Source organism: Mauremys reevesii, linkage group 17, assembly GCF_016161935.1.
Source record: "Mauremys reevesii isolate NIE-2019 linkage group 17, ASM1616193v1, whole genome shotgun sequence".
Lineage (NCBI taxonomy): Eukaryota > Metazoa > Chordata > Testudines > Geoemydidae > Mauremys > Mauremys reevesii.
In genome coordinates this window covers 9,566,805-9,594,244 of record NC_052639.1, presented here as the reverse complement: position 1 = coordinate 9,594,244, position 27,440 = coordinate 9,566,805, and the positions used below count along the sequence as shown (strand labels likewise).

General features: G+C 47.6%; 4 non-coding genes and 1 pseudogene across 4 annotated transcripts; 4 read left to right on the top strand and 1 right to left on the bottom strand.

Moving 5' to 3' along the window:
* Positions 1-27,440, bottom strand: part of LOC120384957 — a 394,265-nt pseudogene that overhangs the window by 335,518 nt on the left and 31,307 nt on the right.
* On the top strand, positions 807-880 carry TRNAT-CGU. Its single transcript has one exon. It is a non-coding gene; the product is annotated as a tRNA-Thr (tRNA).
* TRNAE-UUC lies at positions 7,272-7,343 on the top strand. The gene has a single exon. It is a non-coding gene; the product is annotated as a tRNA-Glu (tRNA).
* TRNAA-UGC lies at positions 8,581-8,652 on the top strand. Its single transcript has one exon. It is a non-coding gene; the product is annotated as a tRNA-Ala (tRNA).
* On the top strand, positions 11,285-11,357 carry TRNAM-CAU. The gene has a single exon. It is a non-coding gene; the product is annotated as a tRNA-Met (tRNA).

The window sequence follows — 27,440 nt, the reverse complement described above, 5'->3', positions numbered from 1 at the left end:
GCAAGTCTCCTTCTCCAGGTCTCTCTTTGAGGACTGGGGGAATATTGGGGTTCAGGCACGTGAGCGCCAGGAGGAACCTCTTTCGAGTTTTCTCCTTCCCTTTTAGTGATTTTACTAGAAAACAGCCGTCCCTGTTTAGAAGGTAAGAGCCTCCTCGAGGGAAGGGGTGTCATGGGGGTGTCACATTCAGATGCCGGTGCCCCCCCCATGTAAGGAAGTTCCCACCACCCTGCTCTGTGTTCGCAGGGTGGGAGAGAGCAGCATCCACGGCAGTGATTTGCTCCTGGCTGCCGGAGCAGAGCAGCAGGCTCAGCTGTCAGAACTTCCCAGAGCGATGAAAGGGGAGGGCCCCATGGCTCTGTAGCAGGAATGCAGGGCAGGCGAGTTCACGGCAGGCATTGTGGGATACTGGGGAAGGCCAGTTATGGTGATATAATGAAGAACAGCGTTTTCTCTGTTACTTTAACTTTGCTACAAAAAGCTCTAGACCTCTCATCGAGGTGGTTTTATTTTGTCACCAAAAGAGGGCAATTTTGTCGCCAGATGTGGCATTGCAGTGTGTACACCAGCCACAAGCTACCGACCGAGGGAGCATTGTGTGTTTTTCACACACCTCAGCAATATAATGATGCTGAAATAACTTTGTAGTGCAGACCTGGCCAAAGATTCACACACACACAACTTGCAAGGAAAACGTCACCTGCTCCTCTGCTTTGCAGAATCCAAAGACAAGCAAAGCTTGTCAGGCCCTGGTAGCGATGGCAGGGAGTCAGGTGTGGGCAGACACTGTGTTTTTGGCACCTACAGGCACCATGGCTTAGCTGGCAAAAGCATCTGTTTCGTAAACAGGAGATCCTGGGTTCAATTCCCAGTGGTGCCTTATTGACTGGTTTTTGGGGCACCTGCTCTTGGCTACTGTCAGAAGACAAGACTCAGAGCTAGATGGGCCTTTGGTCTAGCCCAGTGTGGTTTTTCTTATGGTTTAAATAACACACACAGGCACTGATAATAGAGTTACTGAAGGTTTGGGAGTTAAGAGCGGGTAGGTCAGTGGTCCAGTCCCCACACAGATGACACCCTCCCTCTGGGACAGGGGCAGGTCTGAGCTCTCACCCAAATGCTCATTGTGGCTGCCAGAATCTGTGGGCAGCTTGTTTAGTTTACGGCAAAGGTTGAGTCCTGCTTTGTGCACCATGTGTGAGAATGAAAATCCTAAACTGCCATTTGAAATAACGAATGCAGCAGGACGGGTTATTGTCCCTGCCCCAAAGCAGACAGACCAATGGGGAAATGCCGTCGAGTCCAAGGTAATACTCCACTGCCATTTTACCTTTTTTGCTTGCTAAACTCCTTCTTATCTGCCCGGCCCAGGCTGTCCTCTGCCTCAGCTGCTGCTCCCGGCCTGCTCTAGAGTCAAACACGCAGGGCCCCCAGGGGAACAGAGGCTGGGACAGGGCAGCAGCCTGGGTTGGGCTGGGAAGATGCTGGGAGTTATCGTTCCCTGAGAACTGGCCCGGCTCCCTTCTCAACAGCAAACAAATCAATTCCACGTCCCCTCCCCAGAAAAACCAGCCTGGAGCCAAGGGCAGCAGGGGACGATTCCCTCCAGTTCCCACCGAGGCAGGAGAGAACCCAGGGTGTTTCTAGCAGAGCTTATGGAACTGACGTGGGGAAACCAGCCTTTAATAACAGGCAGTTCCAGTTGAAGCTCAGTGTTTTTAACAATTTCTACAACATTAAATAACCCTTCAGTCGTAGTGTCACCATCCATAAAATTGCTTCAGCCTTACAGGTTCCCAAGTGCAAAACTAAACATCTCTTCAAATCCAAGGGAGTGGAGATCAGTCAGTGTTCAGAGTCATCCCAAATAAAAGAACCATATTGTGGAACATACTGGCCCCATCATGTGGCCATGGCCTTTCCCTCCTCTCTGGTAAAAGTTTTGGTATTTTGCACAGAAACTTTCTTCCCTCAGGAGAGACCTGGGAACCAGAGCTGCCAGCCAGACAAACACCTTTAAGAGGAGGCGTAACCTGTCAAAAAATGATCTCCCTCCTTCAGTTCAGTGACACCCTGAAATGTTACTTAGCCTGGCAGAGCGGAGGATTGAAAGCAGCTACATCAAACCCCTGTGTAGCTAACAGGAATGAACACAAACACTCCCTTATATCTGAAGTGATGTTTAGTTTTACCCTTTGTTAACTAAAAGACTAAAGGGAAAGGCAGTGGTGGTGCCAGATATTAAGAGTGAAACACGAAACAATCATCATAGTTATGCCCATAGTGACTGCAAAATCTTTCTATATACTTCTTATTATCATCAGTGTATTATTTTCTCTGCTGTCTAGACATTGACTGGACCTTGACCAAGAAATTTGGATCTTGATAAAATAATCGACTACCCCTGATTAAGGCAATGGACTTGATACCCACTCAGGTGTCTCCACACAGGTTCAAGTACTAACAACAGTGGCTGCCTTTTAGCCATAGCTTTTAATCAGGGCAATACATTGACACCAATTCCTGTTAAATACTTTCTCTGCCAGAGTCCCTCACCCACATTCCTTAAGGCACTGGGCCACCATGTGGACGTTTCATTTCCCGCCTCAATTTCACACAGAGACACAATTTCATTTGCACAGATCCGTGAACAGCAAAACCTCCCTGTGTCTCTGGTCTGAGCCAGGGCATTTGATTCCAGTGAACCCTTCTCTCCTGCAATGGCAATGGTCAGACAGAGGGGACATGGTCACCTGCATCCCTGCCAGGGAGATATTGGCTCGGCTCTTTCTTTCTGCTGCTGTTGTTAGTCCATGAAACATCAGGGATGGAATGCAAGGCTGAGTTCACGCACCAACCCCCTGAAACATTTCAGTGCCCCAGAGAAATCCTGCTCCCGGCTATTGCCATGATATGGTGGAGATTCGAATAGGAAAGGGACTGTCTGAATTGTCAGTGTGGGGAATGAACAACAATCTGTAGCAATGTCATTAACCACAAACACACTCTCATCCTGCTCCAGCTGGAAGGGAAATGGGCAGGAACTCTTGCTGTTCAGCCATGGACACACTTACACTAATGCACAGCCAGGAGTGTGCTGGAGGAGCTGGTCTGAGGAATTTGACAGAGACAATTCTGTGAGAACAGAAACATTGTGTAGTGAAACAGCTGTACATCAAGTAGTTGTGGCTGAGTAGTTAAGGCAATGGGCTAGCAATCCATTGGGGTCTTCCTCATGCAGGTTTGAATCCTGCCAGCTATGGAAGCATTAGTGTATTGTCATTGCTGTTGTCTGAGCATCCATGGAGCCAGATCTGATCTCACTCTAAAGCTGTCTACACTTAAAATACTGCTGTGGCGTAGACAGTTGCTACAGTGGGGGGGGGGTTCCATCCCTGTAACAGCTGCATTGGCAGAACAATCTTTCCTTTCATTTAGCACTAGCTAACCATGGCTTAGGTCAGCTTAATTATACTGGTTCTGGGGTTTTTCACATCCTAAAAGACATACTTGTTAGAGGGTTTATCCCATCACCCTCCCATTCCCTGGTCCTTCTCGCATGACCAGAGAGCAGCAATGCACGAAGCTCAAAGGTGCAAACAATTCAATGTTTATTGGGGTAAACTTCCAGCAAGCAATGATTCCAATTTCCTTCCTCAGGATCCCCCTTCCCAGCTCTGACACCACAGAGGCTTGTCTGTGTCCCTGTTCCCCTTCCCTGTTCCTATTCCCCCCCATTCCCATTCCCATTCCCATTCCCCCCTTACTTCCTGATTGACTGCAGACTATATAGTAAAACTTGAGTTCTGCTTAGCTATACCTTAACCAAGCATTTTACTGAAATTTAACTAACCAATCCTAACACATTGTAACATGATTATCTAACCAATTATACCCCACGCCTTAATTGGTTTACACCCAACAAATTAATTATACAGCAGACAGAAACAATCACAGCGCCAGACAGAGATTATACAGACAAGCAATAGGAAAGTGGGGACTACAGTGGTAGAACAACAAAGAAATGAAGATGTCACAGCCCAGCTGTTGGTAAGTGAGTTGTTCCCAGAGAGGATGCTATCAACAGGGGCGGCTCTAGGAATCCGGCTGCCCCAAGCAGGGCGGCATGCCGCAGGGGGCGCGCTGCCGGTCGCCGGTCCTGCGGCTCGGGGGGACCTCTTGCAGACGTGCCTGTGGTGGGTCCGCTGGTCCCGCGGCTCCGGTGGACCTCCCGCAGGCATGACTGTGCTGGGGAAAGCTGGATCTTTCTCTTCTTGGCGCGCTGGGGTCTGGAGCTGGCCCTGGCTATCAAGATAGAGGTTGTGGGTGCTTGTTGCTTAACTGTCTGGCCCCCAGGGCAGGATTTTGAGGTTCACCATTACTGTCTCAGAATGCCAGCACCCATCTTTTGTTCACTTAAAACGTGAGCAGGGAGATTACAACACCATAGAACTCATGGAGCTCCAGGAAACGGGTAACTTTAGATCTGGGTGAGTGTGTTTGAAATTCTGCTGTGCTGTAGAAGGTCTCTAGGAGTTGAAAGAGATGCGCCATCTTGACCTCCCTAAAGAGTTTATCAACTATTAATGAAAGCTAGGGTTGATAAGTCACATTCTTTGTAGTATCAGGATGGTGGACTGGTCTAAAGTGCTAGTTATAAGACTCATTTTTTTTCCAGTCCCTTGTGTGTTCTGGTCTCTGCATAGAGATGTGGTTTCAAATCCCACTCCTGACATGACCATTTAATTCTGTCTGGAGAAAATGGCCTCACTTCAATCTCCTTTGGAACAATAGAACCCCATTTGCTTAGCTTTTCTATTCCAGTAGTTGTGAGAGAAGTTCCAAACCAGGGGGAAACAGGGCCTGTTCTCTCGACTGATCACTTTTTGTCTTTCTTCATTCCAAGCCATTTTCTCAGATACATCCATATTTCCTGCACTTTTATGAAACTTTAGGGTTATCATTTCATTGCCACACAACTGTACTTATGAAGTAAAGTGAAACACAATATTTTTTGGATATTCTTGCAGAAGAGTTTTGCTTTCTGACCTGGAATTGAACAGGGGCTGCCCGAGGGGGACAATGCTGCTCCCTTTTCTTGGCTCATCCAAAAAACATAAGTTTGTGGTGCCCTTTGTTTCCCTGTTCTTCAAACACTTGTCAGGGGTGGCCTAGGGAGATTTGGTCCTGACTCTCGCGGTCCCTCCCTGCCCCACCTTTCTATATGATTCTGTTGTGTTGGTTTGTGCTGTGTCGTTGTCCCGCTCTGAGCTGTTTTGCACAGTGTCACTGTGCACTCTGACGCATTGTTTCGTGTTGTATGGTTTTTGCACTGCCTTGTGTTACGTTGGTTTGAGCTGAGCTCTTGTGCAGTGTGTCATTTTGCCCCATGGGGCGTTCATTTGCATGGTGCTGAACTGTCGGGCTTTGCACTCCTACGTGTTGTCACTTTGTGCTGTGGAATGTCAGTTCACGCTGAATTGTTAGATGTTAGATTGGGATGTTTCCACTTTTGTTGTTTATATCATATTGCGATGGCATCGAATTACAGAGCTGTACGGCTGCAAGGGCCCTGGAGAGGTGATGAAATCCAGCCCTCGCTGCTGAGGCAGGGCCTAGCAGAGACGATGCGTCAGGGCCATGTGGGGTCAAGTGCCCACAGCAGCCGGCCCAGGCAGGGAGCAGAAGGAGGGAACCAGAGCCAGAGCAGGTTGTCTATGGGACCAAGTATATGCAGAGTATCCTTGACAGAGGTTTGTTCAACCTGTTCTTAAAAACCTCCGAGGACAGAGACTCCACAGACACCCTTGGGAGCCTATTCCAGAGCTTAACTACACTCAGAGTTAGAAAGCTGTTCCCAGCATCTAACGTGAATCTCCCTGGCTGCAGATTAAGCCCATTACTTCTTGTCCTACCATCAGTGGACATGGAGAACAATTGATCATCGTCCTATTTATAAAGCCAAACTTTTCTCTTTGCAGACATCCGTTAAATGGTTATTATCCCCTCTTCTTGCCTGGGGAAGAATGGAAGAGGAGAAAATCCTCTCTTAACAGAGGATGCAAATGTCAGTTTGGTCTCTCTTTATGTTTTACTGAAGCTCAGAGAGAGGAAGAAACATGACCTGCTGAAGAGCATAGAGAGTTTGTTTCATTTTGGTCTGTGACTATTAGCAGAAGACTGACACCTAAGGGCTGTCGCTACCACCCACCATGGGGCTTGGATTTATGATGGTGGGATTAAGAGCATCAGGCTCTACCAACTGAGCTAGCTAGCTTGAAAGTCAGTCAAGTGCCCAGTCGCAGTGTAGGAGGAGCCTGAGGGTGTTTATTTGTGAGCTGAGGTTCCCTGTCTGACATTTGCCTTCTTTCCTGGTCCGTTATGTCTCCAGCGAGCAAACTGGACCTGTCACAAGGCTGGTTAGATGCTGCTTTCTAGACCAGAGAGCTGGGGTTGATTTAACATGCTGTCACCATCAGCTGGTCAGAGTAACCAGCGGGGAGGGTGGCATTTAGGATTCTCCCACCAGTGGGAGGTGCTGTTGGACTCATCTAGTGGGGGAGAGTCTGAGTCTGAGTTCCCCACACGCCACACACACATTTTCACAGGGAATCAGGTCCCCTGGGGAAAAACTCAAAAGAAGCCTGACCCAGGAGTGTCAGAGAAGGGAATCACTGTTTGCCTTAAGAGGTAGGTGAGGGAAACCTGCAGCTCCTTAGCTCCCTCCAGCGCCTGATAGAACCATTTGTGGGGAAGGTCTGGGGAAGCCGAGGAAGACAAGAGAAGGGGAAAAGGGCTTGCAGCTGTTGTGCAATCCCCATGCTCCCAGCAGAAGGGTCCGGGGGGCTCAGCACTCAGAACTCACAAGATGGCAAAGCTCAGAGCCCCGTTACACAGAGTCAGAATGTGATCAGCTCACACCCAGGGGGAGCAACACCCCTCCCTTGGTCTCTATGCCAGAGCTCCTATCAGCTCAGTGTCCTTCCCGCAAGAGTCAGCTGCTGAGAGGGTTGTGATGGGGTAAATGAAGGCAGAGGAGGATTGTTCCTCATGGGGGTTTTTTTGTGTGGCTCTGTGATCCTGCTGGAGGAAGCATGATTTGAGTTTGTTTCAGTGGCTTGGGTTGGGCTCAGGTTGTGACCCTGAGTACAGGGATTCCTGCACTTTCTGCTCCCAGCCCCTCAGGGAATGGACAATGGAGCAATTTCAGAAAGTGGATAGAAAGTAGCCTAAGAAAGTGTAGCATAAGAGAGAAGAAAAATAACATCAGCTCCCTGGTGGTCTAGTGGTTAGGATTTGGCATTTTCACTGCCAAGGCCTGGGTTCAATTCCCAGTCAGGGAAAAGTGACTTTAAACGAAAAATGCTTCAGTTATTCTTCACTTGCAATGTAAACAATTTCATAGTGTTTCCTGATTTCCCCATCTTCCCAGTGTCTCCATGGCAGGGCTGGCACCAGAGCAGCAAGCAGGTGCCTGGGGTGGTCAATGGAAAGGGGAGGCTTCAGCAGCAGTTTGGCCCTCTTGGAGGGAAGGACTTGCTGCTGATTGCAGCTTTTTTTTTTTTTCCCTCTGCTTGGGGCTGCAAAAACGCTGGATCTGGCCCTGCTCCATGGAAGACAATTTGTTAAATCCCAGATGAGTGCAGTTCTATCAGGTCTCAGCCTGAGTCTTTAGGTCTTAATCCTGAGGATATTGTCCCACCATGGGGCCATTTCCCACCTCTCTTTCCTAGGGAAGCACAATTTTCCTTGCACAGACACAGGAACAGCAAGATCTTTCTCTGTCCCTTGTGCAAAGCAGGGGGCCAAATTCCATGGAAACAATGGACAAGCAGGGGCCCCTGGGCACATCCAGCCCTGGCTGTGAGATGTTCCCTCCCCTCTTTCTTTATGCCCCTGTTGTTATTTCATGGATTGTCTGGGATGGGGGAAAAGCTGAGTTCACTCCAGGTGGAGGGGAAAAAGGACCCTGAAAATCTCAGGACCCAACCCCCGCTACCAGGATCACCGAGGTGCTGGGGATTTGAGTAGGAAAGGGACTGTGTGAATTGTCAAGGTGGGGAATGAATAACAATCTACCACAAGATCCACCTCATTAATCACTGACACAGGCTAATCCGGCTGCCGATAGAAGGGAAACTGGGAGTGATTCTTTGCTGTTCAGCCATGGAAACAGTGACCCAATTGCACTGCAGTGAATGTGATGGGGAAAGCTGGACTTTACAGGCAGGTGGAAACATCTGGAGCTCCCCACCCCGCTTCTGCCGCCAGGGTGAGGTGTTGAGCTGCTCACAGCGTCCCCCACCATGACCTTGCAGCACGGGGTGGCAGCACCCCCCACCCAATGCAGGGGAGAGGGCTGAGCGTATCTCTGCACCCTGAGTCCAGGGCACAAACTCTCTCTGCCCCACACATCGAATCTGGCCCTGCTGCAAAGTGACCCCTATGAACAATTAACCTCCAGGAGAGCAGGAATGGCCCTCAGAGAGGGGAATGGGCTTCTCATGAGGCTTATAGGTCACTGGATGCAGTGGAAACAGGAGGGCTCTGAGTGTAGCCCATAGCCCACCTAAACCATCTGGGGATGTAGCTCAGTGGTAGAGCACATGCTTTGCATGTATGAGGCCCTGGGTTCAATCCCCAGCATCTCCAAGTTCAGTTTTTCACCCTGGTGCTTTGCTCATGCCCAGAGGGGATGTGGCCCAGCAGTCTCCCTGCACCAGTTTCAATCCTGCTCAGTGAGGGGCAAGTGCCAATTGCATGGAAGGTCTGGGGGGTGGTTTCTGCTCCTAAGTCACCTTGGTACATTTAAGATTCCCACCTGCTGTGCTGCTTGGGACAAGGGTAGATGAGAAGGGCGAATCCTCCAGCACTGGAGGGAAAGGTCCCATCTGCACAGACTGAGAGGCCAGGAAACAGAGGGGCAGTCAGTGCTCAGGGAGGAGAGAGGTCAGTGATTTACACCCAACAGGGGACACTGTCTTTTTGAGGCGAGTGCAGTTTGCTTGGGATGGTGCTGACGATGGTTAGAACAGAGGCTGGAGTCAATGACTGATGAGACCACAGAAGGGGAAGGGGAATGGCAGCCCCACAGAAGGTCCTGGGTGCTCAGATGCCCCAGTTATTGCACCCTGGCCTGTCACAGAGAGAGAAAAGACCCAGCGGGACCCAGCCCCCCTACAGTGATCCCATGGACAAGAAACTGGCTGGGAGTGGGGTGAAGGTTCCCTGTGGGCAAAGGGGAGCTGAAATCCCTCAGTGTCCTGGAATTTAAGCAATGGAAGCTTCAAACCCTGCACGGGTGTGGGCTGAGGTGCGTCAGCAGAAGGTTGGGCTGGACGGGGCGGCAGGTTTGTACAATTTTTGGTGGTGCCCAGAATGGGACCAAGTCCTGCCCCACCCCCCACACACACGTGCCTAAGGCTCTGGGAGGGAGTTTGGGTGTGGGAGGGAGAGGGGCTGGGCTCTGGGAGAGTTTGGGTGCAGGGCCTGGGCTCAGTCAGGGGGTTGTGCTGCAGGAGGGTGTGCAGGGGGCAAGCTCTTGGAGGGAGTTTGGGTGCAGGTGTGGGGTCTGGGTTGGGGTTGGGGGTGCAGGAGAGGGTGAGGGGTGCAGCATTTACCTTGGGCATCTCCCAAAAGCAACCTGCACCCTCCTCTGGCAGCAGCCCCTAAGCGGGAGGGCCAGGGTGTCTCTGTGCATGGCTGCCCGCAGACTTCACCCCCGCAGCTCCCATTGCCACAGCTGGCAGAGTTGGCTCTCGGGGCGGGGCAGCGTACGGAGACCTCCCCCACACCAGGGAGGTGCCAGCCGTTTCCGGGAGTGACGTGCCACATGGAGTGAGGGCGGGCAGGAAACTGCCTTAGTCCCCTTGTGCTGCTGGCGGTGGTGGCGGGGGTCCCTGGGTCCTTTTAAATTGCCCAGGGGTGGCAGGCAGCACTGAGGGGGACACTCCCAAGGGCCTAACGTTGCTTTGCACAATGATAAATCTTGGAACAGGACAGAAATGAAATGGCAGCAGAACCTAAGGAATTAAAAGCCTCCGGATTCTTGTGTGTGCACTGAGTCTGAACGGAAACTGTAATTTGACTCGCTTTGTGTCTGCGGCCGGTAAAATATCAAGGCAAAATCATTCCAGTGATTGTGACCCTGGGATTGAGGAGGCTTTGGTCTTATTAAAATGTAACTAGCTTGTTACACTTGTGTTTTTAAAGGTGGCTTCCCCAAGGAATCCCAAGTTGTTCTTCCCACAGCTGGCTGATGGGGGCAGCAGGGGATCTCCCCAATCTGGGGGAATCTCTCTGGGTCCCACTGTTAGTTCTCCATCCTTTCTCCCCTAACCATGCCCACCTCTCCCACCCCCATTATCAATGTTTTGGAGCAACCCCTCCCTCCCTCCCTTTATGGGATACAGACTCTGTGACAGAGACTGACTGGGGCTCCTCTCTGCATGGCCCCAATGGGGAAGGAAAGAGACTGGAGGGAGGGGGAGAAGACGAGCAGAAGGAGTCAAATGGGGCTAACCCAAAACAGAGGAGATTTTCTTTCTGTCAAAATGTCCTGGAGTCTCATGGCTGAAAAGCCGCATCTTGAGTTAGGTTTGATGCATCAACCTTTCAATTACCAGGCAAAGGTGTGAATCACAGAGACTGATAACTGCCTGCTTCCCAGCTTTGCCTAAGGCTTTGGCTACACTTGCACTTCAAAGCGCTGCCACGGCAGCGCTTTGAAGCGCTAAGTGTAGTCAAAGCCCCAGCGCTGGGAGAGAGCTCTCCCAGCGCTGTCCGTACTCCACCTCCCTGTGGGGAATAACGGACAGCGCTGGGAGAGGGTGTGTTTTCACACCCTGCTGCAGCGCTGCAAATTTGCAAGTGTAGCCAAGGCCTGAGAAGCACCTGCACTGGTGCAATTGGTTAGCGCAGAGGGGGCTACTGCTGGGGTTATGAATTCAAGCCTTATTTGGAGCACTGGTTTTTATTACCTGTGTAGTTTCCCCAACTTGCTTTGCTTAATTTGCATGGAAAGTGCCCTACTAGGAAAAGGAGAGTAAGTTCTAAAATGTGGAAGTAGGTGCATAGCTTGGAAACATCCCCCCTGTGCTGCCATTAGTTCCAGTAGATTGTTCATTGGCAGCATGAATTGATTTCTTTGCTGCTGTGAAAGCTGCCACGAAAAGTCTCTGGTCATCAGAGCTCCCTGCTTCTTCCAGCACATCTCTGGCTCCTTCCCTGCCCCAGTCACTGCTGTAGGAGGGTCCTATATACACTGAGCCTAAAACTTTTCTAAGCCTTCTTAGCGCTGTTGGCAGTGTGTCAGTCTCATAATCTGAAGGTCCTGAGTTCAAGCCTCAGAGAAGGCAGTGGGTTTAGCTCCCTGCTTCAGATTTTCTACAGGAAATGAGAGAAAAGAAACTAGAGGAGAGTGGTTTCTAGACACCCTCCCACCCATCTCACACACACACACACACACACACACAGACTTTTCTAGGGCATTTTCTTTTCCTTCTCTATGGACCTTGTATTTTTCACAGAGCAAAATAAAACAAAAATATGCAAGCCCAAGCCTAATACAGTATGAAACTCAATACAGATCAAATCTCACCCTCAGAGATCTTCCAATAAGCTTCTTTTGCAGACTAGACTTATTTTATGTCTGGGTCCAATCTTTTCACCTCGTATAGTCCGTGTTCCAGCTCAGGTGGTAGCTAGGGGATGTCTCATGACTGCAGCCATGTTTGTTCAGTTCCACCCCCTTATACAGCTTTGGTACAAGGCAGGAATTCTTTGTCTCTCTCTTGGGGAAGAGCCCCAGGTTTAAGATGGATTCCTGTACCAGGTGACATGGTCACATGTCCTGTGAGACCCCCAAGCCTTCATTCTTCCTGGCCTGACTCACAGATGGTGCAGGACAGAGCCATCTCCAGTCAATTGTCCTGGTTAATAGGAGCCATCAAGAGTCCAAACCACTATTAATGGCCCACACTTTGCATCATTACAACAGGACCTGCAGAAAAGGACCTAGGGGTTACGGTGGATGAAAAGCTGAATATGAGTCAACAGTGTGCCCTTGTTGCCAAGAAGGCTAATGGCATTTTGGGTTGTATAAGTAGGGGCATTTCCAGCAGATCAAGGGATGTGATCATTCCCCTCTACTCAGCACTGGTGAGGCCTCATTTGGAGTACTGTGTCCAGTTTTGGGCCCCACACTACAAGAAGGATGTGGATAAATTGGAGAGAGTCCAGCGGAGGGCAACAAAAATGATTAGGGGGCTGGAGCACATGACTTATGAGGAGAGGCTGAGGGAACTGGGATTGTTTAGTCTGCAGAAGAGAAGAATGAGGGGGGATTTGATAGCTGCTTTCAACTACCTGAAAGGGGGTTCTAAAGAGGATGGATCTAGACTGTTCTCAGTGGTAGAAGATGACAGAACAAGGAGTAATGGTCTCAAGTTGCAGAGGGGGAGGTTTAGGTTGGATATTAGGAAAAACTTTTTCACTAGTAGGGTGGTGAAGCACTGTGCTGCCATTAGTTCCAGTAGATTGTTCATTGGCAGCATGAATTGATTTCTTTGCTGCTGTGAAAGCTGCCACGAAAAGTCTCTGGTCATCAGAGCTCCCTGCTTCTTCCAGCACATCTCTGGCTCCTTCCCTGCCCCAGTCACTGCTGTAGGAGGGTCCTATATACACTGAGCCTAAAACTTTTCTAAGCCTTCTTAGCGCTGTTGGCAGTGTGTCAGTCTCATAATCTGAAGGTCCTGCATTCAAGCCTCAGAGAAGGCAATGGTTTTTGCTCCCTGCTTCAGATTTTCTACAGGAAATGAGAGAAAAGAAACTAGAGGAGAGTGGTTTCTAGACACCCTCCCACCCATCTCACACACACACACACACACACACAGACTTTTCTAGGGCATTTTCTTTTCCTTCTCTATGGACCTTGTATTTTTCACAGAGCAAAATAAAACAAAAATATGCAAGCCCAAGCCTAATACAGTATGAAACTCAATACAGATCAAATCTCACCCTCAGAGATCTTCCAATAAGCTTCTTTTGCAGACTAGACTTATTTTATGTCTGGGTCCAATCTTTTCACCTCGTATAGTCCGTGTTCCAGCTCAGGTGGTAGCTAGGGGATGTCTCATGACTGCAGCCATGTTTGTTCAGTTCCACCCCCTTATACAGCTTTGGTACAAGGCAGGAATTCTTTGTCTCTCTCTTGGGGAAGAGCCCCAGGTTTAAGATGGATTCCTGTACCAGGTGACATGGTCACATGTCCTGTGAGACCCCCAAGCCTTCATTCTTCCTGGCCTGACTCACAGATGGTGCAGGACAGAGCCATCTCCAGTCAATTGTCCTGGTTAATAGGAGCCATCAAGAGTCCAAACCACTATTAATGGCCCACACTTTGCATCATTACAACAGGACCTGCAGAAAAGGACCTAGGGGTTACGGTGGATGAAAAGCTGAATATGAGTCAACAGTGTGCCCTTGTTGCCAAGAAGGCTAATGGCATTTTGGGTTGTATAAGTAGGGGCATTTCCAGCAGATCAAGGGATGTGATCATTCCCCTCTACTCAGCACTGGTGAGGCCTCATTTGGAGTACTGTGTCCAGTTTTGGGCCCCACACTACAAGAAGGATGTGGATAAATTGGAGAGAGTCCAGCGGAGGGCAACAAAAATGATTAGGGGGCTGGAGCACATGACTTATGAGGAGAGGCTGAGGGAACTGGGATTGTTTAGTCTGCAGAAGAGAAGAATGAGGGGGGATTTGATAGCTGCTTTCAACTACCTGAAAGGGGGTTCTAAAGAGGATGGATCTAGACTGTTCTCAGTGGTAGAAGATGACAGAACAAGGAGTAATGGTCTCAAGTTGCAGAGGGGGAGGTTTAGGTTGGATATTAGGAAAAACTTTTTCACTAGTAGGGTGGTGAAGCACTGGAATGGGTTACCTAGGGAGGTGGTGGAATCTCCTTCCTTAGAGGTTTTTAAGGTCAGGCTTGACAAAGCCCTGGCTGGGATGATTTAGTTGGGTTTGGTCCTGCTTTGAGCAGGGGGTTGGACTAGATCCCTCCTGAGGTCCCTTCCACCCCTGAGATTCTATGATTCTATGATAGGACCTCAGAGTTATAGTTCATATTTCTAGTTTCAGATGCAAGAATGATCGGTTCATACAAATAGGATGAACACACACAGTAGATTATAAGCTTTGTAATGATACCTTACAAGAGACCTTTTGCATGAAGCATAGTCCAGTCACTTTATATTCACACTCATTAGCATATTTTCATAAAATCCTATGGAGTGCAACGTCACAGCTGGGAAAGGGTTTTACTGCAGCACCTGGGAGCAGTTGAGTTTCATGTTCAGGCTGTGGTATGAGTTCCTCCAGGTTTCTTGTAAGCACACAGGGACCTTCGCGGGTGCTCTCGATACAGGAATGGCCCTGACACGATAAAGTGATGGGAATTGCATTTTCCTTTTTTATTTCTGTATTTCCAATGACATTTCTGTTTGTGATTTCGTTTTGGTTTGTATAACTGTGTTTTCTCCTGGATTTGATATTTAACTGAAAAAAGAATAAGGCCTCAAGGCACCAGATGGAGGAGCAGGTTGGGGGCTAGGACTGCTAAGAGAGCGAGAGTAGTAGGTTTTCTGTATTGTTTCCTGCCCTCATTTTCATGACTAGTTTCTCTTCTGCACGAAATTTGCTTCTTTTATGTGTAAGCCTGACTAGCTCAGTTGGTGAAGCATCAGACTTTTAATCTGAGGGTTCAAGTCCCTGGTCAGGTAAAAAGGGAACAGTTCCCTGCAAAAGGAAAGAAGGCATCTCTCCAAGATGTTATTTGACATCACCTTTTCCCCCAGGACTTGGCTTTTCACTAGGAATGGCCATGTACTGCCTGGGACTGAAGGGGCAACTTCCTCACATGCCCACTGGCCTCTCAGGCTGGTTTAAGAAAGGCCTCTGGGAGCTGCAGCCAACTGCTGCAGGCCAACTTGGTGAGCAAAGGCAGGGCTGCCCCCACAGGGTCATCCACACCAGAGCTCAGCAGAGGTCTGGGGGTTCCCTATTGGTCCCATGGTGTAAGGGCCAGCACTCGGGACTTTGAATCCTGCAATCTGAGCTGAAGTCTCGGTGGGATCTGAGGACAATTCCTGTGCCACAAACCCTGCTGGGTCTTCCAAGGCTCTGTCTTGCTCTCTCAAAGGCCATGAAAACCTGTCTTTTGCCCTCTAGCTGTTGTGACTTGAGCACAAGAGGGGACGTTTGATCCAGAAGCCTGGCCGTGCCTGGAGTCCTGTAGGGAGGGATGCGAGCTCCATTTCCTCTCAGGCCTGAAGCTGGGCTGCAGCCTGGCCTGGGAGGCAGCCCTATTGGTTGACCTACTGGCCCAAAGTCACTTGGGCGGTGTTGGTGTTCCCCAGGGATGCTGAAGGGCCTAAGGGAGGGAGGCTCAATACTCCCCCCTATCAGTCAGGGTGGAAGAGGAGGGCAGCAAGAGTTTGCAGGTTGATGGCTGGGCCTTCTAGCGTTCGGTTGGGGACGAGGTGGGGAACGCGAACTGGGAGAAATGGTTGCTGGCCTGTGAGGAGTGGCTCAGCCGGTGGCGTAAGGGGACCTTGTCATTAACCTCAGCCATGTGTTTCCCCCTGCTCCACGAATGCTGCTGAGACCGAACACGATGACCTTCCACTTCTTTTGGGGCCATAGGACGTCCCCACCTAGTCAGGAGAAGTGCGGCTTTTCTGCTGTATTAGAAATGGTGGTTGGGCCTGGTGGGCTTTGAAGCCTTGTACGGCTCTACTTTTTTGTTTTTCAATTTTCAGTGGGTGGCTGAGCTGGAGGGCAGGTCAGGCCCGAGGGGAATGGTGGGGCAACCATAAAGAACCCAACTGACTCTTCCGATATGGCCGTATTTTTTTTACCCCACTGGGTGCAGCACCGGGTATGGGATGGCCGATAGTGGCGGATGGGGGAGGAGATTAGGAAGGCCCCCACCCCCCCTGTGTTCTTCTATTCCCACCTTACATCCTACAGGATTTTCAGTGGGTGGCTAGGTGGAAGGTGCTTCCAGGACGGCTTCATCTGCAACAGTGGCCACCCTCACAGCAGCGGCAGCCACAGCAGCGAGCCCCCCACCCCTTTCGGCTCAGTCTGAACAGAGGTCAATGTACCACTGGGTGAGACAGGCCAATTTTAAGGAGCTTCCTCTGAAGGTGAGCAACTGTCCCCAGAACTTACTGACAGGAGCTTTAAAGTATTTGCAAATGTGCATGGCCGGCATGTGCAGAGCAAAGGCGGCCCGGGGCACTGTGTCAGGCTCTGGCACCGCTCGAGACAATGGATGCCCCATCATCTCAGGCAATGGCACTCTGACAGCAGGATTGTCTGGCTGTGTAGACTCCCTCCTCAGGCCCTACACTCCCAGCACTCCCAGCTATCTTCGAGACACCACTGACTTCCCGAGAAAACTACAATCCATTGGTGATCTTCCAGAAAACACCATCCTGGCCACTATGGATGTGGAAGGCCTCTACACCAACGTTCTACACAAAGATGAACTACAAGCTGTCGAAGAAAAACTCAGTTCTCACTTTTTGTTTGGATGCAGCAAAATCAAATACTTTATTATTTCTCCAGTAATTACCATGGAGGGAGAGAGTGCCATAGGACACAGGGTCCTGGACAGGTCTCTCAACTCTCAAACAATCACAGCAAGCCTTTATACCTTTTACAGACAATTTCTAGCAATAATACAGACAGTAAAAAACAACAAATACATATTGTTTATACATAAGCTTTCCTCCTATCTCACTAGAAAAACAAGACTGCAAGACTGCACATTGCAAGGTCGTAATAACTTTCACACAATTCACTCTGTCTTACATTATCTTGCTTCCTCACGTCACCAGGGTCACAGTTAACCTAACTCATGCTAACTAACATTCATTAAGATCTCTTCAAAACCTTGTTAATTATTTACTGGCTTCCACACTCCCCCCTTTTGTACTTCTAGTACAACAAACAATTTCAAATCTCAATTCGCATGAAACCATGGACTTCAGATTCCACAGCAAACATGTCAACCATCATGGGACGTAATGACAATGCATAATTAGCATGAACATGAAAGGTATTGCTATTCTTACAATATTTACAACAACAACAACAACAATATAATCCTAAATTAACTAACAACATTACAAACAATAACAATCCCATAGGAATAATATAATGGGGCTGTTGTACAATTGCGAACACAAAGCACAAAACATCATACCTAGTACATAAAATAAACACTCTATAAGCTGTATGATAGGCATTCCTTCCATCTTGATATATATTCTAAAGCATGGGAATTTGCCCTTGCAATTCAGAGATTCTTTGAACCTTTGGTAACAATGAAAGCAAATTTTGAAACTGATCAGGCATTATTCTAGTCCAATCAAAATATACCTAAAATCCAAGAGCTACTTACAATATTCTATCTGCAGGCCAGTAAATGATATAATTGCCTGCAGCAGTGGTAAGATCAATATGTATATCTTGTAAAGTGGTGGCATTAACGCATACACAGCTATCATTAGGTTGAAAAAAAATGGGTGTCCCGTCAGGGTAGTTCCTTGACCTCCACCCTCTCAACAAATATTGTCATAAACAGTGACAACTTCCCCTAGCTTCAGTTTATAGATACACTGAGCTGTGGTGGTTCTAACGGCCAAAATGTCCATTGACTCTCTATTCTCATCCAAAATGTCAGGTGTCATTCTAGGGGTACTGTCTAGAAATCAGTTGGAGATACCAGGTGGTCTAATTTCCCCAGATGTCTCGGTAAACAATTACAGTCCCACAGGCATCCTCCCCATGGACCCAGCAGGATTCGGTATGTGGGAGCCCACACCCACCCTAACCGGTCCATATGCTTGGAAGGAGCACTGTGAATGTCCACACTTCCATCCAGAAAGTGTCCAAGTATGTCTTCATGACCACAGATCAGAGGGTACTCCTGACGTCTGTAAGGGCAGTGGGCCAAGTCTAGTCCAGATCCCACTGCAATGCCTTCCCAGCCTCAGTGATATTCAATACCATCTCTGTCAGTAACTTCTGGGTCATAGAACTAAGGGTGGAAATCACATGTAACTCAGCAACTCCAGCCTGTACTGAAGATAGCTGAGCTTCAAAAATAAGACTAGTGGCCTTTTGTAGTTGCCCCAATTTCTTATCACGTTCTTGGCCTGGAAGAACAGTCCAAATGGCTACTACACTATTGGCCAGATGAAATAACCCAGCCCACAGGGATCTGGTCAATTCCTTTTTGTCCAGAGGAAATAACCCAGGCCTTTTGTTGTGCTAATCTAATGGTAGCCCCTTGTGAGCAATCTGGGTATGTAGAAAACTGGATAAGGGCAATGTCAGGTAAAATCCAATTAGGAGGGAAATACATACTGAAGGATTTATCCAAAACACAGGGCACAGCCTGTAGAATAAACCCCAAAATCCAAATAATACCACAGTCCCAAGCATGGGTCCCAAATTTCTTCCTGCCAGTATGTAATTCTTTGTTTCTTCACCAGGGTCAGTTCTCAGTGTCCTTTTCAGTCAGGAATTCCTGGACTTTGGCAATGTCAGTGGAGTGAGTGTGTCTTCTTCTTTCCCTAAACAATCGAGGTTTAGCATCCTACAGGGAGAGGTTTCCAGCACATATCACCCTGTAATAGCTGTGCTCTTTTCTAGAAAAGTCTAAAGGCACAGTTGGTCTGTCAGTGGTCAAGGGAGCTCTTTCCCCGCTGTCCAGAAGCACAGTAGAACTAGAAGAAAGAATAGGCTAATCATCAATAGGAAAATTCTTCTGATGTGGAGGGGTCTTTTTGCAGTGAGAATCCTGGGTCCAAGCAGTCAGTTTGTGGCACTTCACAGCGGTGTCGGTAGTCAGCAGGACTGGGAAAGGGCCTTTCCAGCATGGAGCCAAGGCAGTCTTTCGCTGATGGATCTTTATGTAGACCCAGGCTCCTGGTTCCAACGAGTGGCAAGGTTGCACAGGATCCTTTGGTAGTGCTTCCATCACCTGTGTATAAAAAGACTTAACACATTTCATTAGTGCCTGACAATATTTAAGCATTATGTTATCCAGCAAATGAATGTCCATCTGAGCTGGGGTCAGCGGGGGTGCAGTTAGTAGTCAACATGGGGTGTCCTGTCAAATTTCATGAGGGCTGAGTCCAGTCGTTCGATTGGGAATGGTTCTCATACACCTCAGTGCCAAAAGAAGGGCATCTGGCCACCTTAAGTTCGTTTCAGCACAAATCTGGGCCAGTTTATTCTTTAAAATCCCGGTCTGGCGTTCCACTGTCCCAGCAGATTCTGGGTGGTGAGGGCAGTGAGTTGCACATAACTCCTGTACAATCTGTCCAGTAAAAATGAATTCCACGATCACTGTTGATAGTCACAGGGATGCCAAAACGTGGCACAAAATCTTTAAGCAAAATGTCACAACAGTCCTGACACCTGCTTTCCTGCAGGGAAAAGCTTTAACCCAATTGGTAAATACATCAACTAAAACAAATACATATCCAGAACCACAACATGTAGACATCGAAATAAAATCAATCTGAATATTCACAAAAATTCCCCAAGGAGGAGAGTGGGCTGGCCGCTGCACACCAATCTCGTGTAACTGCAACAACCAGTTTTCCCCCCCCCCTTCCCTTGGTAGGCAGCCAAGCGGTGTCCTTGACTGGGGCCAGCGCATGTTAGCCATTCTCTACTTGGCTTTTTTTTTTTTTTTCTTCATTTAACCTACAAAGGAAACTTTTACTCTTCAATTATACACCTTTTTCATACCATGAACACATAAACAGTACTGTTATACAGTACAGAAGTATTATCATTCAATGTATGCCACATATACCCTTTCACTAAAATAATCTTATTACAGAACTTTGGAAGAACAAGCCAGGACAAGCACACCCACTTTGAGAAGTTCACTTAATATAACTTCTAGTCCAATAGCTATCCACCATCCCCAGCCCTCTGGCTAAAAGTCTGAGGTAGCCAGAAGGATCCCTTGTACAATATGGGGAGTGGGTTAACTTTTCATGTCCTCGCTTCCAAAGACTGTCAGTATGCAAATTTTAACAACAATTCTCAATTAAAGATTTGGCCAATGTAGTTTCTTTCTCTTACTTAAGAAAATGTATTAGACTGTAGTATATCACATTTTTCTGATATAACTAAACACTTTGTACTCTAAGTTGAACAAAACAAGTATCTGCATTGCAATGCAACATTTTCGCTTGATGTCAAATCAGACCATCTCATGAAAATATTAAACACAACAATTTTTTTGGCAAAACACCACAAAACAGAACACAGAACACAGAACATAATTGTGACTGCCAGTAAATCATAGTATGTTGAATGCTGTGTAGCTGGCATTAATGTTCTTTGATTATCTGAAAGACAAAAACAGAGGTCCACCCCTTCGGGGCAGTTAAATACTTAAAATATACAAATACTCTTGTTGATTCTAGGCAAAACAGAGGAATTACCCCATATTTTCTCGTATGTGCTTCTTAGACAGCCCTGGTTCAGCGGCCTCTACCTTATCAGTTAGTTAATTTGCATTAACACAGATGCTCTCCGGCTTGGTTTTTATTTCTTTTAACTCCTGCTTTTAAACACTGAAAGAAAACATCACCACTTATAGTGCCTGTAGGGCCTAATACAATGTCATTACATAGCACTGTATACATTCTTCAACTGATTTAACAAAATTGTTCATAGCCAAATGAGTGCAATCTAATAATTTCTTTGCCTGAATTCATTCACAAACATGTCAAAGACACCAAAAAACTGTTCTCTTCAGCTTTTTCACAAAGTTCAAGTGCTGTTCCCCCCAGCAAACACAGAGTCAATTTTTCATTTTCCATTATAAATCAATTGCTTTCTCCTTCCAACAGCCACTTTACCAATGCAAATCACCATTCCAAATATCCTTCTGAGTATTTGAAATCCTCATGCTTATATTCACTTACTCCTTCTTTCCACTACACCCTCAAAAGTTTCCAAATCTCTCTGTCTGTTGCCCTCCCGCTTGGGCCCGATCCTTTTTTCCTCGCTGAATCGTCCCGTCCATGGACACTAGCTTGTTCCACAACCAGTTCTTAGCTAGGAGGGTGGGCTACGCACCTAGCCCCACCCTTCTGGTCTTGTCCCCAAAACATTTCTACTCACAAGACTACCTGAGTCCTTCCTAGTAAGGCTTGCCACCTGGGCAAAAATACATGGCCATTCACTTAACACATAATCCAAACCCCTTTGGGGGCATACCCAGAGACCCACCCATTTGTGTGCTGACACTTAAACAGAAAAGAAAATTACACAAAAAACAAAGAAAATTACAGTCTAAGCCAAATTTTTCTACTTCTATTATATTGTCCGCTATGGGGGGGCGGGACTGTAAAATTTCAGGACAACCCCAGAGCTTCATCGCACACATGGCTTCCACCCTGAGGAATTACGAACGAGAAGTTCAGTTCCGCTCACACACCTAACGCCCAAATGAACAGAGCAGAAAAACATCAGTAACCGGTTAAACAAAACAGAGCCAAAGCTAAATAGTGCACCAAAACCAAATAGTGTTTCCTTATTCTATTAGAGCTCACCTATAATCATGCTATTCTTAACACAAAACACCAACAGTACCAAACAAAGCAAACATAAACTAACAAGGGTAAAACAGATAGATGGTGTAAATTCTACAGTGCTTTCCAATTCTCTATTGCTCACCAAACTGTGACAAATTTCTGTTACCAATTATCCCTTATGTCAGGTGATCAAACTGACAGAGCATATAATCAAATTTTAAAGCTTCATTAAAAATAATAAAACAACAATGGAGAGTGTTGGGAATGCTCCCACATCACTCGGGAAAAATATGAATGCCCCAAGCCTTAAGCCACTTTAATACTTACACATATCCAGACTGGTATGTCTGTGTATAATGTTCAGAGAAGGGAAATAGGTGGACGGAGATTATCCTGTATACAGCTTGTCCAGCATTTCCAACATGCTGCCACTCTTGGGATGGCTGTTCTTTTACACCCTGGAATCTCCTGCGGCGTCTCTTTCAGTTCAGGTCAGCTGCCTGTCTGGCTTCAGGGTTGCAAAAACTGTTGGATCTCACTGAACCGTTAAGCTTTGCAAATGCAATCTCAGTTTTGTAACTTATACTGCTTTTTTGGTTTGCCTTTTTTTTTTTTCCTCAACCAGTTGGAGCTGAAGCAGTTTTACTTAGCACTTAGCATAGTCCACACTAATTCATGACCTTGAAGACAAAACAACTTCTCCCTTATCTCAGGGCTAAGCCGAATTTCAAATTAACCCGTTCCTAGACAAATTGCTCACACTGTAACAGAGGTTTTTCTTTGTGAATAAAGCTCCACTGAGATATATGATCTTATCTAGATTGAAGGTACCTTCTAATGGGCATTGTTTAAATGAATTTTCACGCGTATACAGATTCCAATCATTTAAATACCTGCAGGTTTTAGGACCATAATGTACGTACATGTAATATGCTGGGGTACCCTTAGGGGGTAAGGTGGAATATTTAGACAGTCCCTTACCCATTTTCCACTCACACAGGAGAGACTCACAAGGAAAGGGGAGGGAAGATGGGTTCACACACTCCTAGACCCAGGCAGCTTCCTCGCCGGACTATGCCAGGCTGAGTCAGCCCACCGTGGGTCGGATCTCCTAAAGATCCACTAGTTACTGGGCTAGCCCGATAACAGCCACTCACACTGGTGTACACACACACACACCAAGGCCTCTTTTTCTTCCTTTTTCTTTTTCTGTCTTTTTTTTTTTTTTTTTTTAACCCTTTTTCAACCTTTTTATCTTTTTTTTTTTTTTAAACCATGATGCATCTTTACCTGGTCCGGACCAATACCATGAGGCGGTATGACAACCCCTCTTGAGGCGGTAAAAAACCCCTCAGCACCGGTGCATTCTAATGCATTTACCTTTGCATTACCTTATGCATTACCTTATGCATTTCTTTGCTTACAACTCAGCAGTTCCCAGTACTGCAATAAACTAACCTTATTGGGGCCTCTCCCCAATACCACTTTGCATCTGATCCTGCTGCACAGTCAATAAGTTCAGATGGCGTGAGCCCAACAGAGAGACAGACGTCCTCACGGAAAGTCCTCCTCCGATACCCCAATAGAGATTTCAAAAGGTCTCATACCTCTCATGTGGTGCCATGGGGTTCGAAGGGGAATGATCCGTAGTAGTTGTCTGTGGGTCCGTGGGCGTTGCCATCCCGGACGAGCCCCCAAATTGTCGAAGAAAAACTCAGCTCACTTTTTGTTTGGATGCAGCAAAATCAAATACTTTATTATTTCTCCAGTAATTACCATGGAGGGAGAGAGTGCCATAGGACACAGGGTCCTGGACAGGTCTCTCAACTCTCAAACAATCACAGCAAGCCTTTATACCTTTTACAGACAATTTCTAGCAATAATACAGACAGTAAAAAACAACAAATACATATTGTTTATACATAAGCTTTCCTCCTATCTCACTAGAAAAACAAGACTGCAAGACTGCACATTGCAAGGTCGTAATAACTTTCACACAATTCACTCTGTCTTACATTATCTTGCTTCCTCACGTCACCAGGGTCACAGTTAACCTAACTCATGCTAACTAACATTCATTAAGATCTCTTCAAAACCTTGTTAATTATTTACTGGCTTCCACAAAGCCATCAGGAAAAGTATCCCCGATAATGTCTGTGGCAAAGTCCCGTCTCAGTCTCCCAGTCTCTGCGGTTTTTAGCTCTGGTGAGACCGGCTAGGGTAATGCAGTCCCCCTTAGGACTCAGGGGAAGTCTGTTCCCTGTCTTCTCACCAGTCTTAATTAAAGTATTTTTACCCTGCCTTGTAGTAGAGTGTCCTGCCGCTCTGCCTGGGGAGGCTTGCTGCTTCAACACTCCTAGTAGCCAGGCTCCTTCTCTCTCTGCTTTTCCCCCCTTTCCTTCCTCCCAGGAAGGGGTTTAAAAAGGTCTCAGGCAGCTCCAAGTTGGAACCAGCTGATCCTAATTACCCTCAGGTAGCTCCCCTCAGCTGATTCTAATTTGCTACCTTGGTAACCCTTTCTCAGCTGAACCTGCTTGACCTGTAGTTGCCTCTCAGTTGATAAGGAGGAGGGCCTTTTAACCCTCTGGGACTGACTCCTCCCCCCCCCCTCTGGCAACTGTCTGTCCTGAGTTTATCACAGTCATGGCAAACTTGGTGGCTGAACTTTGTGACTTTGTCCTCACCCATAACTATTTCACATTTGGGGACAATGTATACCTTCAAGTCAGCGGCACTGCTATGGGTACCCGCATGGCCCCACAGTATGCCAACATTTCTATGGCTGACTTAGAACAACGCTTCCTCAGCTCTCATCCCCTAATGCCCCTACTCTACTTGCGCTACACTGATGACATCTTCATCATCTGGACCCATGGAAAAGAAAACCCCTGAGGAATTCCACCATGATTTCAACAATTTCCATCCCACCATCAACCTCAGCCTGGACCAGTCCACACAAGAGATCCACTTCCTGGACACTACTGTGCTAATAAGCGATGGTCACATAAAAACCACCCTATACCAGAAACATACTGACCGCTATACTTACCTACATGCCTCCAGCTTTCACCCAGACCACATCACACAATCCATTGTCTACAGCCAAGCTCTAAGATACAACCACATATGCTCCAACCCCTCAGAAAGAGACAAACACCTACAAGATCTCTATCGAGCATTCTTACAAGTACACTACCCACCAGCTGAAGTGAAGAAACAGATTGACAGAGCCAGAAGAGTACCCAGAAGTCACCTACTACAGGACAGGCCCAACAAAGAAAGTAACAGAACCCCACTAGCCGTCACCTTCAGCCCCCCAACAAAACCCTCTCCAGCGCATCATCAATGATCTACAACCTATCCTGAAGGACGATCCCTCACTCTCACAGATCTTGGGAGACAGGCCAGTCCTTGCTTACAGACAGCCCCACAACCTGAAGCAAATACTTACCAGCAACCAAACAACAGAAACACTAACCCAGGAACCTATCCTTGCAACCAAGCCTGTTGCCAACTCTATCCACATATCTATTCAGGGGACATCATCATCGGACCTAATCACATCAGCCACACTATCAGAGGCTCATTCACCTGCACATCTACCAATGTGATATATGCTATTATGTGCCAGCAATGCCCCTCTGCCATGTACATTGGACAAACCAGACAGTCGCTACGTAAAAGAATAAATGGACACAAATCACATGTCAAGAATTATAACATTCAAAAACCAGTTGGAGAACACATCAATCTCCCTGGTCACTCGATGATAGACCTAAAAGTCGCAATATTACAACAAATAATCTTCAAAACCAGACTCCCACGAGAGACTGCTGAATTGGAATTAATTTGCAAACTGGACACCATTAAATTAGGCTTGAATAAAGACTGGGAGTGGATGGGTCATTACACAAAGTCAAACTATTTCCACATGTTTATTTGTCCCCCTACTGTTACTCACACCTTCCTGTCAACTGTTGCAAATGGGCCATCCCAATAATCACTACAAAAGGTTTTTTTCTCCTGCTGATAATAGCTCACCTTAACTGCTCACTCTCGTTATAGTGTGTATGGCAACACCCATTTTTTCATGTTCTCTATATATATATATATCTTCCTGCTGCATTTTCCACTGCATGCATCTGATGAAGTGGGTTTTAGCCCACAAAAGCTTATGCTCAAATAAATTTGTTAGTCTCTAAGGTGCCACAAGTACTCCTCTTTCTTTTTGCAGACAAATTAATGGAGGTTAAGTCCATGAATGGCTATTAGCCAGGATGGGTAAGGAATGGTATCCCTAGCCTGTGTTTGTCAGAGGGTGGAGATGGATGGCAGGAGAGAGATCACTTGATCATTACCTGTTAAGTTCAGTCCCTCTGGGGCACCTGGCATTGGCCACTGTTGGCAGATAGGATGTGGGGTTGGATGGACCTTTGGGCTGACCCTGTATGGCCATTCTTATGTTCTTATGAAGGGAGGGGCAGAACCCTGGCACAGAGTTTCTGTAGCGTAGTGGTTATCACATTTGCCTAACATGCAAAAGGTCTCTGGCCTGAAACCAGGCAGAAATAGGATGGCTTAATTTTCCCAGCTCCTCCTGGCCTGTCCCTGCTGTTGTAGGAGCAGCAGTGATTTCTATGCTCAAAAGGTCTGTTATACTTCCCCTGCTCCCACTTTTGTCTCCTCTCCCTCTCTGAAGGCCTGTGAAGTGGCTTTTCCCTTCCCGCTCCCTCCTCGAATGCTCGTGGGATGAATGTTCTGGGTGAAGAGCAGAAGAGCTCCCAGGTAGACAAGGTGTCTGGGATGCTAATTAGGCAGCACTCACACACCCAGAGCATGGACACTGCCCAAGGTGGAGTGTGACCAACCAGATGCAGCCAAGTCATCTCTAGTCGCAGGCCATGAGGTGCAGGCCCTTAAAAGGGGAAGGGGCCCTGTGCTCAGGAGAGCACTCACAAGCTTGTACCTCCAGTGAATGCCCTTTGCCCGGACTGCCTTACCTTGCAGAATCCTGACATCTCCAGTGCTGTGCCTGTCCTGGGAGCGTGAGTATGCAAGTGTGAGTGTGTCACCCCCGCTGCCCCCCGCTTCTTCTTTTGAGCTTAGCTGTCAGTATAATAAACGTGCTGCTTTCTGCCAAACTCTGGTGGGTCATTAGCTTACTAGCTGGCCCAATTTTGGGTAACACCTGTGATAAACTCAACCCCTGCAAGATCGTGGGTGGTGAAATGAGCTGGGAAAAAGCCTTGGCATCAGCAGGGGAAAGCTAGAGGATCTTGGCCAGTCACCTTTTGAAGCCTTGTGGTTTGGTCTCCTCTGCCCTTGGAGGTTGGCCTTTGGCGGCCGGCTCTTCTGCGTGACTTGGCCAATGGGCGCTGCGGAGTCGGTCCTCGGGGCAGGGGCAATGAATGGAGACACTCCCCCCACCCCAGGGGATGCTGGGACATGCCGGCCATTTCTGGGAGTGGCAAGGAGGGACAGAGGCAGAGTGGGCTGGGAGCCACCTCAGTGCTGCTGGCACATCTCTGCACACCCATGGGGAGGGGAGCAGAGGGCCTCCATGTGCTGCCTGGGGTAGGGGCAGTGCACAGAGCTGCCTCCCCTCCCGGGTCTATTACAGGAGTGGGTGGGTGGGGTCTTTTGGCCTGCAAGGTGCAGCAGGTCGGACTAGATGATCACACTGGTCCCTTCTGACCTTAAAGGCTCTGAGTCTAAAAGGGAGAGGGAAGTAAAGGATGTTTTTTTAAAAAATAAACCAAACATTGTAATACCAGGATAACTCCAACAGCTCATTGTG